Genomic DNA, 17,142 nt, shown 5'->3' on the forward strand with positions numbered 1-17,142 from the left:
CAGAAGCACAGATCTACTTTAAAAGCAAGGAAAAAGGAAATCACCATGAGCAAGAAGCAAATCAGAAAAGCAGAGACTAGAGAATCTTAGTATGGGGACAAGGAAGACAAAATATGAATTCAGAAGAGGACAGCACTAATAATACACTCACATCTGAAATATCAAAAAGGAATGTGAACTGGTCTCAATCCCAAAAAGCATTCCTAGAAGAGCAATAAGAAGAATTTTAAAAGACAAGTTAGAGAGGTAGAAGGAAAATTGACCAATGATTTTAAAAGTACAATTAACAAAATGAAAAAATAATTCACTGAAGACAACAGTTACTTAAAAAGTAAAATTTCCAAATGAATAAAGAAGCAAAAAATGAAACTTGGAAAATTGAACAAATTGGAAAGGACTTAAAAAGGTAGAGGAAAGCAATTTATTAAAAATTTGAATTGGGCAAGTAAAAACCAATGACTCCGTGAGATATCAAGAATCAATCAAACAAAATCTAAAGAATGAAAAAGTAAAAGAAAATGTAAACTCTCTTACTGGAAAAACAACTGACCTGGAAAACAGATCCAGGATGAAAAAATCTAAGAATTATTGGTCTGGTCTACAAGAAATTCATGATGAAAAAAAAGAGCCTAGCCAATATATTTCAAGAAATCATTCAGGAAAACTGCCCTGAGGTCCTAGATCCAGAGGGCAAAACAGCCATTGAAAGAATATACCAATCACCTCCTGAAAGAGATGCCAAATTGAAAACATCAAGGAATATTGTTGATATTCCAGAATTTTCAGAAAATATTGCAAGCAGCCAGAAAGAAACAATTCAAGTATTGTGTAAATACAATCAGGATAACACAAGATCTAGCAACTTCTATATTAAGGCACCTAAAGGCTTGGAATATGATATTCCAGGAATCAAAGGAGCTAGGAATAAAACCAAGAATCATCAACCCAGCAAAACTGAGTATAATACTTCAGGGGGAAAAATGGTCAATCAATGAAATAGAGGACTTTCAAGCATTCTTGATGAAAAGACCAGAGCTGAATAGAAAATTCAACTCTGAAACACAAGAATCAAGAGAAGCATGAAAAGGTAAACAGGAAAGAGATATGAACTAAAGTTGAACTACTCGCATTTCTGCACAGATAGATAATATTTGTAACTCTTGAAACTTTTCTCAGTATTTTGGTAGTTGGAGGGATTATATACATATAGACAGAGGGCACAGGGTAAGTTGAATAGGAAGGGATGATATCCAAAAAAATGAAATTAAGGGGTTAGAGAGGAATATATTTGGAGGAGAAGGGAGAAATGGAATAGGGCAAATTATCTCTCAGTAAAGAGGCAAGAAAAGTCTTTTTTTCAATGAAAGGGAAAAGGGGGGAAGTGAAAGGAAAAAAAGTGAAGTTTACTCTGACCACATTTGACTTAAGGAAGTAACAAAATTCACAAACAATTTGGATTGAAAATCTATCTTACACTGCAGGAAAGTAGGGGAGATGGGGATAAGTGGAAGTGTGGGGGATGATAGAAGGGAGGGCAAATGAGAAGAGGGGATAATTAGAAGTAAACACTTTTGAGGAGGAACAAGATCAAAAGAGGAAATAGAATAAATGTGAGGGCAGGATAGGATGGAGGGAAACATAGTTCTTTCATAACATGACTTTTATGAAAATCTTTTGCATAACTACACATGTATTACCTGTACTGAACTGCTTACCTTCTCATTTGGAATGGTTGGGGGGGGAGGAAGGGAGAGAAACTGAAACTCAAAGTTTTAAAAACAAATATTAAAAATTATTTTTGCACGCAACTGGATAATAATGTGGTATAGAAATCTATCATGCCCTCCAGAGGAACTGGAGATAAGGGAAGGGAGGGTTGTGGTAGAAGGGAGAGAAAATTGGGGGAAGGGTAATCAGAATGCACAGTATCTTGGGTTGGGGGAAGTGGAGATAGGGAGTAAATTTGGAACTGAAAATCATGTGCAAATGAATGTTAAAACTAAAAATAAATAAATAATTTTTAAAAAAAAGATTGGAGGAAATGGAATATGATATTCTATAAGGCAAAGGAGCTTGAACTAAAACCAATGATCAACTACTCAGCAAAACTGAGCATAATCTTTCAGGCAAGGAAAAGGACATTCAATGAAATAAGAGATTTCCAGACCTTCCTGATGAAAAGACCAGAACTCAATAGAAAATTTGATCTTCAGATACAAGATTCAAGAGAGTCATAAAAAGGTAAATGAGGGAAAAATTGTTAGTCAATATGGCCAAATTGTAGGAGAGGATGATACTCATTAATCTTGAGAACTGTGTATTTATTATGACCTTTAACAGGGATATAAATAGATAGATAAATATAAATAGATAAAATAACTGATATGATGATAAAAAAAACATAATTCAAGAGTGTGAAGTGATTGTAATAGGAGAAGAGAAAAGGAGAAGCCAGAAAAAGGTAAATTACATCACAGGAAGAGGCACAAAAACATTATAATAGAGGGAAAAAAGAGATGGAGGTGAGCATTGCCTGGACTTTACTCCCATCTGATTTGGTTCAATGAGGGAACAATATGCTCAATTAAGTATAGAAATCTAACTTGGCCTACAGGCAGAAGGAGGGTAAAGGGGAAAGGAAAGGGAGGGGAAGTTAAAAGGGAGGGAAGGAGCAATAAGGTAAAACAGAAATAAGAGGGAGATGGGCTGATAGAAGGGAAGGAAGATTGAGAGAAGCAGGGGTCAAAAGAAAAATTTGTTTCAGGAGGGGAAGGGAGAAATAAAAGCATAAATGGGGGGGGGATAGGATGTACTAGGGAAGGAAAAACTTACAATCTAGTGGTGAAAGGCAAAGATAGTCAATGCATCCTTTTAAGATCATGATGCAACAAAAATTATATGTAATAAAGGGCCATGGAAAGATAGACCAAAAATTAATTGTAAACTAAATAATCTAGTCCTACAGAATGAGAAGGTCAAACAACAGATCATAGAAACAATCAATAACTTCATTCAAGAGAATAACAATAATGAGACAACTAACAAACTTATGGGATTCAGCAAAAGCAGTTCCTAGGGGAAGTTTTAGATCTCTGAATGCCTACATGAAAAAAGTAAAGAGACAATGAATGAGGCATACAACTGAAAAAGCTAGAAAAAGAACAATAGAAAATCTCCAATTACATACTAAATTAGAAATATGGAAAAACAAAACAGAAACTAGTAAAACTGAAATTAAGAAAACTATTGAACTAACAAATAAAATTAACAGTTTGATAAACCAAATTACCAGTATAAAAAATGAGAATGTTGAACTCACCCTCAATGATGAGGAAACTAAAACAATAATTAGAAATTACTTTGCCCAACTGTATGCCCATAAATTTGACAATCTAAGTGAATTAGATGAATATTTTAAAAATACATGTAAATTGTCCAGATTAACAGAAAAGGAAGTAAAATACCTAAGTAACCATATCTCAGAAAAAGAAATTGAGCAAGCCATCAACTCCCTAGGAAAAAAAACCTCCGGGGTCAGATGGATTTACAAGTGAATACTATCAAACATTTAAAGAGCAATTAATTCTTATATTATATAGAATTAGGAAAATTGGTGAAGGAGCTGTACCAAATTCTTTTTGTGATACAAATGTGGTTGTGATAACTAAACCAGAAAGAGCCAAAACAGAGAAATAAAATTATAGACCCATTTCCCTAATGAATATAGATCCAAAATTTTTAAATAAGATGTTAGCATAAAGATTACAGCAACTTATCATGAGAATAATACACTATAATCAGGTAGGATTGATAACAGGAATGCAGGGCTGGTTCAATATTAGGAAAACTATCAGCATTATTGACCATATCAATAACAAAACTAACAGAAAAGATATGATTATTTCAATAGATGCACAAAAAGTTTTTGATAAAATACAACGCCCTTAAATACTGCTTAAAATAATAAACAGTATCCACCTAAAACCATAAGTAAGCATTATATGTAGTGGGGACAAGCTAGATGCGTTTCTAGTAAGATCAGAGGTGAAACTAGGATGTTCATAATCACCACTGTTATTCAATATGGTACTAGAAATGTTATCTTCAGCAATAAGAGAAGAAAAGCAAATTGAAGGAATTATAATAGACAAAGAAGAATCTAAGTTATCACTCTTTGTGGTCAATATGATTATATACTCAGAGAATCCTAGAGAATCCAGTAAAAAACAACTTGAAATAATAAACAACTTTGGCAAAGCTGCAGGATACAAAATAAACCCACAGAAATCACCTGCATTTCCTTATATTACCAGCAAAGCCCACCAGAAAAAGATTGAAAGAGAAATTCCATTTAAAGTTATGGTAGACACTCTAAAATATTTGGGAATCTACCTGCTAAAACAAACCCAGGAACTATACGAACACAATTACAAAATACTTCTTGGAAAAATAAAGTCAGATAGGTCTTTGTTTAGCTTCTTGCTAAATCTCAGGCCCACTGCTTTTGCATCAATAAAACTCCCAATGGCTACAGAGAAGCTCTAAGTGAATTCATTCACATTTTGAATCCACTCTCCCATCTCTCTCTCTTCAACATAATAGTGCAGAAACCTGGGAGTCCAAAAAATAATTGGACTCTGATGATCTCCAAGCCACTGGGATGAGGAAAGCTCCCTTTTCTTTGTTCTCTTTCCCAGACCTTTCTGCTCCTACTTCTCTCTAGCAGCAAGACCCCTGGAGTGCCCAGACACTGCCAACGACATCTGTAGCTCCACTGACTTTTGGCCAGTTGGACTGGGGATGCTCCTATAATGGGACGCCCTTACAGTGGGTAGGTCACATTTTTTTCTCCCTTCTTCCTGGGATCCTGGGAAAAGAGGCAACAGGCTGCTTGGAGACTTCTGGGAGGGGAATTCAGGAGGAGATCTAAAGGAAAAGTGGCTAGTGTTCCATTGTAACACAGCCTGACCTCAATATAATCTAGAAAAGTAATTTGTGAAGGGAGTTTCTAAACAAAGAAATTTGGTCACCAAAACTTACAGAAAAGGCACCTTGCTCTGCTTGAGCAGACTTTTTAGCCTCTGTTGTTCCCCCTGCACCTTGGTTTACCCTGTGTGGTTCCTTCCCTTCCCCTGTGGGACATTGTGGGGAGGCATAGGTGGGCCTCTGCCCTGGTTTTCTTTGGGGGTCCCTGCACCCCAGTTTCAGGGTCTCTGTGTCCTGTGGGCCGCTGCACCACTTTTACTGCCTAGATTTGACTCTTCTCTCTGTCCCTAACCTTTTCTTCCCTTCCCTGAGTGTTATGCATTTTCTAGTCTAAGTTTCAAAGGTAAAAAAGACAAGGAACTACAGCTCCTTTCCAGCCAAGACTGGAAGGCTCTGGGTCTAGGAGTTGTAGGCCAGGGACCTGGACACACCTTCCAAAGCCCTATCTGGAAGGGTAAATTCAATTCCCTCATTTCTCTCATTGCTAGGGAACTGGGAAAATTGCAGGAACTCCCTTCCCTCTGCACCACAATACTCCCTGTTCCCCATGCCCAGACCTACAGGATCACCCTTTTCTCCTGGCCTATTGGCCACCAGATCCTTGCAGCTGTACTCAGCAGGACTTCCCTGCAAGTGGCGCCTAGGTTAGCAAAAACATGAATTTATGGATAATAATCTTTTATTTTAAAGTGCTAAGAGTACTGGGCCTTACTGGAAAGACTTATATGATCTGATGCTGAGTGAAACCAGGAGAACTTTGTGCACAGCAACGACCACAGTGTACGAGAGTTTTTTCTGGTAGATGTGTAACTTCATTGCAATGCAAGGACTTAAAAATATTCCCAGTGGTCTTTTAAGGGAAAATGCCTTCCACATCCAGAGAAAGAACTGTGGAATTCAGTTGCAGAAAGTACTAGATCATTTTTTTGTGTATGTGTATTACATTTTGGTTTGTTATATGATTTCTCCCATTCATTTTAATTCTTCTACACAGCATGACTATAGTGAAAATGTATTTAATAGGAATGTATGTGTAGAACCTATATAAATTGTAAGCCGTCTCAGGGAGGAAGAGGGGAGCTAGAAGAGAAGGAAGGGAAAAAAATATAAGTTATATGATAGTGATTGTAAAACACTGAAAATAAATAAAATTAATTTTTAAAAATAGATAAAATAAATAAAAACACAATAGAAAAAAAGAGTATCAGGCCTTAGAAATTAAAATGTTACCACTAGAGATTATGAATCCAGATTTAATCTGCTCATTCAACTAAGTTATGGTCACTTGATTGGTAATTAATTGGTCCTGTTTCAAGGTTTAAATACACACGTGTGGTATGGTTATATTTGTGAATTTTCTTATTGTGTAATTTTGTATTACCTATGTTGCTAGAAAAGCAATTTCTCATAATCTAGATGTTGTTAGATTAAGAATTATACTATCAGATTATGATGTTGTTAACTAAAACAAGGATTTTTGCAACTATCTAGTCATAAAATCTAATCAAGCCAGTGTAGTCCTCTGTGTAGTAGAGTTCCTACTGAGAAAATTTTTGAAGGCCTGGTACACTTATCGTGATAAGGCCAGTTTGATTGGATATGTTCTTGTCTTAGGGAAAAAAACTGAACTTCATCCCCAAGGTAAAACACCTTTTGGTACTTAGGAATTTGTGATTATTGAGAATTTTGGTCTTAGGGCATTTTGCACGAACTTGGTTTCCATAAATCCCAAATCTTTAAGGTTTCCAACTAATTTACTTTATGAAAGTTTAATCATTATCCCTTTTAGCACTGGGATGAATTGTGAGTTTTTTTGGCAAGGGAAATACTTTTTTCAAAAAAATGCTTTGCAAAATTTGTGTGTGATTCTAAAGGCCTATTAAATTCCACTTGCAAGCTAATTTGTTTTCGATTACTTGCCAATGATAACAATAATATCCAAACCGACTGTGACTTTTCTGAATTTCACTTCTAGGATTGTTATGTCCTTAAATAGGTGCTTTCAGAGAAACAGAGTCATTGGTTCATGTTTCAGGTCTCCTAAGAAAGGGCACTCTTGTGAATGTCAGGCTGAAAGGTTCAATGCCCCACTCTAAATTTTTAAGGGGTGAACATAAGAGTGAAAAGTTAGAATCTTAGCAGATTCTGGAGGTTTTGTCATTGATCTTTAAGGAATTTTGAAACTTATTAAGGAGTTTTGAAACTTATTAAGGAGTTTTGAAACACCGCCTTACAACCCTAAGCACTCTCTTACCCCACTCCCTTCCCTTGAGTCAAGAGGGTGAATGAAGGAGGATGGGTCAAGAAAAAGAAGTCAGTCAGTCACTGTCTGTACTTGGTAAGATCCTTATAATTATATGATCTGGAAATGCAACTTCTGTCATCTGAAGTTTATTGTTTGTGTTTAGAGCTAGGACAATTTGGTTCTCACTTATGAAAATTTTAAGTTTGTTGGCTATAGCTTTAATGCTAAAACCTAAAGCTGGTACACTGTGTGCATATGTATGGAAAGGAAAAGTACAGTCCCACCAGCTCTAAGGAACTTGTTTGATTCATGGAGTTCCTAAAGAAGGAACTTACTTTGGTGAGAATTTGAAAATATGTACAAATGATCTCTAGTAATTGGCTTTTGCACCAGGACTAATTTAAAGCTTGAGATGTGAGTCCTGGTAAATTTTTGATTAGTGAAACTTGCCATCTGAGGTAAAAGCTTTTGGGAACATAATGAACTGTTTTGAGTTATCAGATGGATCATAAAAATTCATCAATAATTAATAGTCAGTAATCCACCATCTGAGAGTAATGCCACAAGCTACTCGGAGGCCATTACAGGTGGAGATCTTCCTCTGGAACAGCTGAGAGGACAATTCTAGCCTCTGCCTAGGATGGAATCCTCCTGGCTCAGTTTCCCTATTGCATTCCTTTGAAAAGGAATGTTTCCCACCTGAATATTCCTGAGTTTGGCTATGAACTGGAATTGATACTACATGTTTGCTGAACTGTGATGTTCTATCTAGTCATCTCCTTGCTTTTCCTTTTTTTGGCAAATTTCTGTAATCAAAGGAAGTGGTCCAGCTGAATGGGTGTTATTTTATACTCCAGCTGGGTAAATTAGTACTTGTGCATAGCCATGTGAAAGATGAAATCCCTGGAAGAGAACATTCTTTCTGAATGATATGGAAGCAATTAGACAAAGGGAAAAGAAATTTATGAAAAGATGGTACACACACAATGCTGAATCATTATTCCATAGACTAAAGCTGGGATACATCTGAGCTACTACATTAAAGTGTGTGTTTAAGATGGGAGCTATTCAGCCTAAGATTATGTTCCTTTTTATATGTTAAGCAATTTAGTAAATGAGTATTTGGCCTAGTCATCTACTTGTTACTAGATCTATGTCTGTATGGAATAAAGTCGTTAAATGTTTTAAAATAATGTTAAAATAATTGAGTATTGGTACACCTGATTGAGGGGCCTACCTGCTATTGTATTAATTACTGAAACTAGATCAACAACATCTTCAGTTTGAGAAAAAGAATTTCAGTGCAACTTTCTTAGAAGGAGGTAACATGGAATATTTTCTCATTAATGGAAAAGTCAACTTCATTCAAAGTTTGTTACCTATTTATACTGTATGTTCTGTGTTCTGTGGTACAAACATGTTTCATTATAAGCAACTTCTTGATTTGCACTGTTTTGGAATTAATTACTTATGGATCCTCCTAAGTATTTAAGGTAACTGGAGTAAATGTCAGTCTCTTATAAGTAAAATCATCTGTATAACTATTGAGCTCAAGGGTAGAAAGCTTCTATCTGCAAAGTATTGTTACTTATATTTAAATGTATAGAGTTGTATCCTCAACAGCATCTGATCTTCCTAAAGGAAAGTTGAAACTAAAAATAACAAAATCAGAAAATCCTGTATGTCAAAAGTAAATAATAATATCATGGGGCTCTTGGTGTCTTTTGTTTTTTCTCTTTTCTGACATCACTTTTAGTGTTCCTATTTGGGGCCTGCACGTTGAACTTATTTGTCAGATTTGTGTCTCCCAGACTATGCTGTCCACCTGCAGATGGTCATGCAACAAGGATACCTGTTCTAATCTCTCCTCATCCCCTGAACTCTTCTTCAACCTCATTTTATTTTCCGCCCCGCCCCACCCCACTCAGGCAGGGACAGTGCCCTTGTCCCTCTCCCAAAAGTATTTCTATGGACTGTGAAGCAGACAGCAGTGCTGAGGAAGAGAAGCAAGCAGGAAGCAGAATGTGAGATAAGATGCAAGGCGTGCCTAGCCAGAAAAGTGATCAAAGAAAACTATGCATTGAAGTCCCTCACCGAGAGGACTTGTGTTCTGGGTCCCACTTTGAACCACTTCTGTTCCTAGCCCACCTGATTCCTGATTCCTACCCTATGCCAAGGGTTAGGCCTGCTTCCTCAGCTCTGGAAGTCTAATACCTTAATTCAAATAGGGGACTCTGTGGGGCAAGGCAGAGTTCATGATAGTTGGGTGTGTCACCATCATGCCCAGGATCCTAGCTTACACCCCATGACTCTCTCCCTATAATCCTTGAAGATCCTGCATGGAATGTTTCATTTGAGCACTCAAAAGATATTACAGGCAGTTTCTTGGATGCAAGACATCCCCTCCAACCTATCTTCCCCTACGTCCCCTTGGGGGTTGTGGTTTCTCTCCCTTCTTTCTCCCACTGTGAGCCTATTATTGGTCATTTTATTTGGTCTGTGCTTGTTTAACCTCCTGGTTCACTTTGTGTCTTCTTACTTGCAGAAATTCCACTTTCAACTTTTAGGATACCAGCCCCTGCCCTTGATGTCATCAAGTGGATTGCCTCTCTCCAACGTGGATTCAGTTGGCCCTGCATTCTGCACTTCACACTGATCACCCCGCCCCTAACCTATTCTGGCCCCTGAAGCAGACTCTTCCCTCCTGTTCCCCAGGAAGCAGCTACTGAAGGCAATGATTTTTGCCCCTTTTCCCCAAAAGAATTCTCCTACCTAGTGGTTGAGAAATGATGTGGATAGAAACAGTGCCCTAAGAGTTAAAATGATATTGATTGACTTCGTGAAGTCTTTGGTGCCCTAAAGTCTCCCTTTATCACAACTTCCCCATTTCCTGGACGATAAGATCCTCGTCCCCACCCCTCATCCAGGGGAGAACATAAGATCCCCTGTCCCCATCCCTCATCCAGGGGAGAACTTAAGATTCCCTGCACCCCCCCCCCTCATCCTGGGGAATAGCATTTCCTTATCTTGTGACATTCATCGTTCTCACCCTGTGCCTTTATCTTGCAAGACTTCTTTATCTTGGAAGACTTAGCCTACATTTCTAACCTCCATAAGTAAACCCTAAAATCATTCTATATAAGCCTGGTCCTTTTCCTATAGCATTGACTTTGTTTAGCTCCTTACTGCATCTCAGGCACTGCTGATTTTGGGTCAATAAAGCTCCCAATCTACAAAAAATAAAAACAAAAAAAAGAGTCATATCTAAATAACTGGACAAATATCAGTTGCTTATGTGTAGGCTAAGCTAATATAATAAAATGATAATTCTACCTGAATTAATTTAGTTATTCAGTGCCATACCAAACTACCAGAAAGCTATTTTTTTAAATTTATTTATTTATTTACCATTTTCAACAATCACTTCCATAAGTCTTAGATTTTCTCCCCATCCCTCTCCCCTCCCTCCCTGAGATGGCATGTAATCTTACATGGGTTCTACACATATATTCTTATTAAATACATGTTCACATTATTCATTTTGCACAGAAGAATTAAAATAAGTGGAAGAAACCATGAGAAAAACCAAAAAAACCCAAAATATACCACAAGGGAAAATAGTCTGCTTCATTCTGCATTCAAATTTCATAGTTCTTTCTCCGGATATGGAAGTCATTTTGCCTCAAGAGTACTTTGGGAATGCTTTAGGTACTAGCATCGCTATGAAGGTATAAGTCTATCAGAAAGAGGACTCACATACTGTGGCTGTTACTGTGTGCAATGTTCTCCTCAGTCTGCTCATTTGACTCAGCATCAGTTCATAGAAGTCCTTCCAGGCCTCTCTGAAGTCCTCCTATTCATCATTGTTTATATCATAGTATTCCATTACATTCATATACCACAACTTATTCAGCCATGTCCCAATTGATGGGCATCCCCTTGATTTCGAATTCTTGGCCACCACAAAGAGAGCTGCTATAAATATTTTTCTACATATGGGACCTTGTCCCATTTTTATGATCTCTTTGGGAGATCGTCCTAGAAGTAATACTGCTGGATCACAGGGTATGCAAATTTTTGTAGCCCTTTGGGCATAGTTACAAATTGCTCTCCAGAATGGTTGGATCATCTCACAGCTCCACCAATTAATGTTCCAACTCTCCTACATCTCCTCCAAAACTTATCATCTTCCTGTTGTGTCATGTTAGTCAATCTGATAGGTGTGATGTGATACCTCAGAGTTGTTTTGATTTGCATCTCTCTAATCAATAGGGATTTAGAGCATTTTTTCATATGCTTATACTATAGATAGTTTTAATTTCTTATTCTGAAAACTGCCTGTTCATATACTTTGACAATTTATCAGTTGAGGAATGACTTGTATTCTTGTACATTTGACTTAGTTCTCTGTATTTTACAGAAATGAGTCCTCTATCATAGATGCTAGTTGCAAAAATTCTTTTCTAGTTTTCTGCTTTCCTCCTAATTTTGCTTGCATTGTGTTTGTTTGTGCAAAACCTTTCCAATTTAATGTAATCAAAATTGTCCATTTTTCCCTTCATAACGTTCTCTATATCTTGGTTGGTCATAAATTTCTCTATTCTTGATTAATCTGACAAATACACTACTCCTTGCTCCCCTAATTTAGTTACAATACCAGCATTTATACTGAGATCATGTATCCATTTGGACTTTCTTCTTATGTATGGTGTCAGGCTTTGGTCTATGCCAAGTTTCTGGCACACTGTTGTCCAGATTTCCCAGCAGTTTTTGTCAAACAGTGAGTTCTTATCTCAGAAGCTGAGGTCTTTGGGTTTATCAAACAGTAGATGCTATATTCTTTGACTATTATGTCTTGAGTGCCTAACCTATTCCACTGATCTACCCCTCTAGTTCTTAGCCGGTACCAAGTGGTTTTGATGATTACTGCTTTATAATAAAATTTGAGATCTGTTAGGGCTAGGCCACCTTCCCTAGTATTTCTTTTCATTGATTCTCTTGAAATTTTGGACGTTTTGTTCTTCCAGATGAATTTTGATATTACTTTTTTCTAGCTCTGGAAAATAATTTTCCAGTAGTTTGGTTGGTATGGCATTGAATAAGTAAATTATTTTAGTTAGAATAATCATTTTTATCATATAAGCTTAGCATACCCACAAGCAACTAATGTTTTTTCAGTTACTTAGATCTGACTTTATTTGTGCAAGAAGTGTTTTGTAATTGTGTTCATATAGTCCCTGGGCTTATTTTAGGTGGTAGACTTTCATATAGTTTATAGTGTCTATTGTAGCTTTAAATGGGATTTCTCTGTCTCTTGCTGTTGGGCTTTGTAAGTAATATAATGGATAGAGCACCAATGAAGGAGTCAGGAGGACCTGAGGTCAAATCTCACCTCAGACACTTGACACTCACTAGCTGTGTGACCTCGGGCAAGTCACTTAACCCCAATTGCCTCATCCTGGGTCATCTCCAGTCATCCTGATGAATATCTGATCACTGGATTCAGATGGCTCTGGAGCAGAAGTGAGGCTGGTAACCTGCACAGCCCTCACTCACTCAAAACAAAGTCAAGTGCAAGTCATGTCATTATTTCTCTGATGGCATGGTCTTCTTCTAGAAATGTAGAAAATTACATGGGTTTATTTTGTAACCTGCAAGTTTGCCAAAGTTGTTTATTATTTCAAGTAGCTTTTTACTTGATTCTCTAGGATTCTCTATGTATATCATCACATCATCTGCAAAGAGTGATAACTTAGTTTCTTCTTTACATATTCCAACTCCTTCAATTTCTTTTTCTTCTCTTATTGTGACAGCTAACGTTTCTAGTACCATACTGAGTAACAGTGGTGATATGAATATCCTTGTTTCACCTCTGAACTTACTGGAAATGAATCTAGCTTATCCCTCTTAGATATAATGCTTGCTCATGGTTTTAGGTAGATACTGCTTATTATTTTAAGGAAGGCTCCACTCATTCCTATGGTCTCCAGTGTTTTCAATAGGAATGGGTGTTGTATTTTATCAAAAGCCTTTTGTGCATCTATTGAGACAATCACATCTTTTTTTGCTGTTGATATGATCAACAATGCTGATAGTTTTCCTAATATTGATCAATTCTACCTGATCTTAGTGCATTTTTCTTGTGAATAGTTGCTATAATCTTTTTGCTAACATCTTATTTAAAATTATTTCATCTATATTCATTAGGGAAATTGGTCTATAATTTTCTATCTCTGTTTTGGGTCTTCCTGGTTTAGACATCACAACCATATTTGTATCACAAAAAGAATTTGTTACAGCTCCTTCTTCACTAATTTTCCTAATTATTCTATATAGTATAGGAATTAACTGTTTTTTTAAATGTTAATAGTATTCACTTGTAAATTCATCTGACTCTGTAGATTTTTTCCTGGGGAGTTCATTGATGGCTTGCTCAGTTTCTTTTTCTGAGATGGGGTTATTTGAGGATTTTACTTCCTCTTCTGTTAATCTGAACAATTTATATGTTTAAAGCATTCATCCATTTCACTTAGATTGTCAAATTTATAGGCATACAGTTGGGCAAAGTAGTTTCCTATTACTGTTTTAATTTCCTCCTCTTTGGATGTGAGTTCACCCTTTTCATTTTTCTTATAGATAATTTGATTTTCTTCTTTCTTTATTTTAATCAAATTGAACAAAAGTTTATTAATTTTTTAATAAAACCAATCATTTAATTTATTTATTAGCTCAATAATTTTCTTAGTTTCAAATTTATTAATCTCTCCTTTGTTTTTCAGTATTTCTAATTTGGTTTTCACTTGGGGATTTTCAATGTGCTCTTTTTCTACCTTTTTCAGCTGCATGTCCAATTCATTGGTCTCTTCTTTCTCTCTTTATTCATGTAGGCATTCAATGATGTAGAACTTCCCCTAAGAACTGCTTTTGTAGCAACCCATAAGTTTTGTCAGGTGGTCTCATTGTTACTCTCTTGAATTAAGTTATTGTTTTTATGATTTATTGTTTAACCCACTCATTCTTTAGGATTAAATTATTTAGTTTCCAATTAATTTTTGGTCTATCTTTCCATGGCCTTTTATTACATCATTTTATTGCACTATGATCTGAGAGAGATGCATTGACTATCTCTGCCTTTCTTCATTGAATTGGGAGGTTTTTATGCCCAAATACGCAGATAATTTTTGTACATGTGTCATGTACTGCTGAGAAAAAGGTATATTCCTTTGTATTCCCATTCACTTTTCTCAAGAGATCTATCATATTTAACTTTTACAGAGTTCTATTTACCTGCTTAAATTCTTTCTTGTTTATTTTGGGGTTAGATGTACCAATTTCAGAAAGAAATTTTTCCAAGAAAGAATTTTCTTGGAAGATACTGTCTAGGCTTTTTTTTTCACCATGGATTTCCAGTTGACCAATAATTCTAAATTTTCTCTCCTGGATCTATTTTCCAGGTCAGTTGTTTTTCCAATGAGATATTTTACATTTTCTTCTAATTTTTCATGCTTTAGATTCTGTTTGAATGCTTCCTAATGTGTCATAGGTTCATTAGCTTCTACTTGCCCAATTCTAGTTTTAATAGATTGTTTTCTTCTGTTAACTTTTGTATCTCTTTTTTCCATTTGTCCAATTGTTTCTTTATTGATTTATTTTCTCTAGTTAGCTTTTGTACTTCCTTGTCTATTTGTCCAATTTTCCTTTTTAAGGAGCTGTTCTCTTCAGTGAATTATTTTTTTCATATTTTTAAAATCATTGACCAATTTTTCTTCTCTCTTTAATTTGGTTTTTAAAATCCTTCTTGAGCTCTTCCAAGAATGCTCTTTGGGCTTGCGACCAGTTCATATTCTGTTCTGAGGTTTCAGATTGGAGTACATTCTCAATGTTCACTTCTTCTGCATTGATATTTTGGTCTTTATCCTCATGGAAAGATTCTACGGTCTTTTCTGGTTTGCTTGTTACTCATGATGATTACCTATCTTCTGGGTTTTACAGTGAATCTCTGCTTCTGGGACACAGGTGGCTCTGTCCCACGTTTCTTGTACTGAGAACTGGAGACTTTGTGTGTTGTGGCCTCTGTATTTTTCAGCTAGAAGGCTCCAACTTACCTGGTGCTGAGCTGGCTGTTGTGCCAAGGCAGATGCCAGGTGAAGTCTTTCTGAGTTTCTCTGAAGTTCGCTGTGTGAGGTGTGGGGGAAGGGTGGTCTGGCCACAGGAAGTCTCCTCCCCTGAGCTAGAGCACAGGCAGGCTCAGAACTTGGTGAACTCCCATCTGCACTGATATCTTCCAGATTCCCCTGGCTGTGCTAAGGCGGTGGGGTCCTGGTGTTGGTGCTTAGAGGCTACACCCCCTTGAGGCTCAAGATCTCCTTCAGGTTTATTGAGGTGGGACTGTCTGTGACAGCTCCAGTCCTGCACTGGTCTCCTTCACCCACAGCAAGAGGATCTCTCCTTGATGATTTTCCTAGCCTCTTAAACTAAGAGACTCTTTACCACTTCAGCTCATCCCACTATTCCAGAATTTTTCTTGGGGAAATATTCTCAGTATTTTTCAAGATCAACAAGGGGAGGGTATGAGCACTTATAAATCACTCTGCCATCTTAGCTCCCAGAAGTTCAAGTAGGTGACTTAAAAGCATTTAATCTGCAGGCTGATAGTCTCAGGAGCAGTTGCTGCTGTTACTGGGTGTCTTGTGCTTCTCTCTCACTCAGTTCCATGGAACTCCTGTCTTAGGCTGGTATGTTTGAGAATCTACACTGCTGTTTCCGATTCAGTCTGCATGGTGATTCCTGATCAGCTTTGCCATGGTGGGATCTGTGCTGATATAACCTATGTGTTCTTCACTTCCCCCAGCCCTGTGTAAATAGATCCTTCCCACTGACTTTCCAGGCTGTCCTGAGTCAGAGATCTGCCACACTCTGTTTCCTAATGGATTCTGCCACTCTAAAATTTGTTGATTCTCTTTTTAGAGGTATCTGAAGGAATTTTTGATAGAGCTTAGGTGAGTCCTTGCTCTCATCCTGTCATCTTTGCTCTGCCCCAGAAAATCATTTCCTAGAACTGGAAAAAAGTAATATCAAAATTCATCTAGACAAACAAATGATCCAGAATATCAAGGAAACTAATGAAAAGGAATGATAGGGAAGGTGACTTGACCATACAAATTGTATTTAATGCAGCAATCATCAAAACCACTTAATACTGGCTAAGAAATAGAGAGGTAGAACAGGGGAATAGGTGAAGTACACAAGACACAGTAGTCAATGAACGTAGCTGTATACTATTTGATAAAATCAAGAACACCAGCTTCTGGGATATGAATTCACTGTTTGACAAAAACTGCTGGGAAAACTGGATAATAATATGGCAGAAACTGGGCCTAGACCAATGCTTGACACCATACACAAGAATAAAGTCCAAATGTGTACATGATCTTCATATAAAGGCTAATAGAATAAAGAAATTAGAAGAAAAAGGAACAGCATATTTGTAAGATTTATGGAGAAATTTATGACCAAAAAAGAGATAAAGAACATTATAAAGGGTAAAATGCACAATTTTGATTACATTAAATTGAAAAGTTTTTGCACAAACAAACCCTATGCAACCAAGATTAAGAGGGAAGCAGAAAACTTGGAAAGAATTTTTACAACTTGCGTCTGTGTTAAAGGCCTCATTTCTTAAATATATAGAGAATTGAGTCAAAGGTACACAAATACAAGCCATTCCCCAATTGATAAATGGTCAAAGAATATGAACAGATAGTTTTCAGATGCAGAAATTAAAGCTATCTATGGTATAGGCATATGCAATGATGCTCTAAATCACTTTTGATTAGAGAGATGCAAATCAAAACATCTCTGAGTTACCACATCATACCTACAAGATTGGTTAACATGATAAAACAGGAAGA

This window comes from Notamacropus eugenii, chromosome 5 (assembly GCF_028372415.1).
Source record: "Notamacropus eugenii isolate mMacEug1 chromosome 5, mMacEug1.pri_v2, whole genome shotgun sequence".
Lineage (NCBI taxonomy): Eukaryota > Metazoa > Chordata > Mammalia > Diprotodontia > Macropodidae > Notamacropus > Notamacropus eugenii.